This window comes from Capsicum annuum, unplaced genomic scaffold (genome assembly GCF_002878395.1).
Source record: "Capsicum annuum cultivar UCD-10X-F1 unplaced genomic scaffold, UCD10Xv1.1 ctg66300, whole genome shotgun sequence".
NCBI classification, from domain to species: Eukaryota; Viridiplantae; Streptophyta; class Magnoliopsida; order Solanales; family Solanaceae; genus Capsicum; species Capsicum annuum.
The window spans coordinates 1-2,268 of NW_025875639.1; the positions used below are offsets into that span (position 1 = coordinate 1).

At 37.1% G+C, this 2,268-nt stretch overlaps 1 long non-coding RNA gene across 2 annotated transcripts; it reads left to right on the forward strand.

Annotated features, from left to right (window-relative positions):
• Window positions 1-6: 6 nt before the first annotated feature.
• LOC124893845 lies at window positions 7-2,242 on the forward strand. Of its 2 annotated transcripts, none has more exons than XR_007050920.1 (3): window positions 7-387; window positions 670-1,476; window positions 1,833-2,242. It is a non-coding gene; the product is annotated as an uncharacterized LOC124893845 (long non-coding RNA). The 2 variants fall into 2 exon arrangements; XR_007050921.1 differs by having other exon boundaries at window positions 670-1,472.
• Window positions 2,243-2,268: the final 26 nt, after the last annotated feature.

A 2,268-nucleotide genomic window follows, 5' to 3' on the forward strand; every position in this document is an offset into this window, starting at 1 on the left:
TGGGGGCGTCATCAAGCGTAGTATCTACAAGCAAAGGCCAAACAAATATGACACCTAAGAATATGAGTGAAAAGTCAAGCCCCTGGTAGTGCAACTGAAGTATGTAAGGGCCGTAATGATGTTATTGTTGATAATGTTCCATCAACTAAGGCTCATGAAGTTGGATAATGATGAATCAGACATGGTCAATAATGCGAAGGTTATGGTCAAGTCTTCCTCGCAGCCAAGCACGTAATAGGACCAATAAGAACCAGCAGAAGCGTCATCCTATCATGGTCGAGTTATTAACCACTGGAAACCTCTACTATGTTATAGATGGTCCTACGAAAACAAACTCTTTGTCACAATAGGCTAAGGTCCACGTACAATCTTCACTCATTTCACGGGGTATGTTGTTATTTTTATTGTCATTATTATTTTTATTATTATAGTTGCTATATTTTTTCATGTCGTACTTTGTTTTCCTATCTACTTTGATTTATTATACTCAAATCGAGGATCGGAACCTCCCTACCTAACGGAAGTAGGGGTAATGTGTGCGTATATTTCACTTGTGGGATTACACTATTATTTATATTTTTTTTTGTTGTTGTTTGATTCATTGATTTGATTTGGGCTTTCGTTAAAGATTCGATCTTGATGTTTATATACTGATTTTATGGTTGTCAGGCAATTCTTATGGTCCAGGTGGTATGACCGGCAGGGCAGAATATAGACATGAAAAATATGGGTTTTACGCACCTACTGGATCTGCAATTGAGAGTTTTCCCAAAGAGTCGAGGGGTGGCTATGAAAAACATAATAATAATAAGCAAGGAAAAGCACATGGCATGTGTAGGTAACGGGTTTCAACCGAATTGATACAGTATACTGCCATTACTAGGCCTTTTCAAATGATAACAACTTCAGTTGGGATAGCTGATTTCAGAAGTGTTGATTTCTACTGATATGCTACAATTGTTCACTTCTTAGAGTCATTCCACGACTGCAAATATAGACGTGATGAAAATCAATTGTACATATTTTCTGCTGATACGGTTCCTAGATGGCTAACTGCAGCTTAACATGTAGATTTTCACACACTGGCAGCAGCTGATAAGTTTGGGAATATCTACTTTGTGAGATTACCTCAGGACGTCTCAGATGAGATTTAAGTTGATCCTACTGGTGGAAAGATAAAATGGGAGCAGGGTAAGGGGAAGCTTAATGGATCCCCAAACAAGGTTGAATGAATAGTGGGATTTCATGTTGGTGATTTGGTCTCTTGCCTACAAAGGGCATCACTTATTCTAGGAGGGGCCGAATGTATAATCTACAGGACTGTGATGGGTCGCTTCGGGGAAATGTTTCCATTTACATCCAGGGATGATGTTGAATTCTTCACTCATTTGAAGATGCATTTAAGGAAAGAGTTTCCACCTTTATCTGGCAGGGATCACATGGCCTACAGATCTGCCTATTTGTCAGTTTAGGTAGGTATGTACTTGCTCAATCAGCTATTTCCTTTAATGTTCCAAATTCAAAGGTGCAAAATTCTCTTTACCTACTTCGTTTGATATCCTGGTTAGTGCAGACATGTACTGGTGTGGTAGATGAATGTCGTTCAATTTCCTTGGGTATTTGATGTTGATGCTAAAGTATAACTGGGTTGTCTTTAGCTACTTTACAAAACTTGGTTGGTAGGAACTCAACGTGATGTGGCCTATATCACCATTAAAATATTTTATACATTCATTTCATCATGACTAGATTATCAAATGACCTGAAAGATAGTTCCATGATAAATTCGATTAATACGAGAATGCATCATTTTAATAATAACATCTATGCAGCTGAAGAAGCAAACCTTGGATACATGTGAAGTTGGCGACTTGTCTAGAATAGAGCGAGGTGTTCAACTGAAGTTGCTGCTTTAAAGTTTGATTTTGCTCGACTTCCAAATGCCTCAAAATAGCACCAAGTATATCAGTTGTACCAACAATTAGAGCAAGGTTGCAGACTGGTTCCTACCAGCTGCAGCAGCAAACTTGTCTGCTGCCTACACGGGTACATTTTTTTATCAACTTAGACACTTCATACGTATATCATCGATATGAAGAAAAACCATATAAGTATCATACATTTTCTTTTAGAGGATTGATTTTCCAAATATTCAATCAACTAATAGTTTTTATCTCAAACAATTACTTATTTTCTTAATTTTACTTTTTTTTCCCAACTTAAAAACTTTATGAAATATTAACTATTAGTTGAACGACAATGATAATA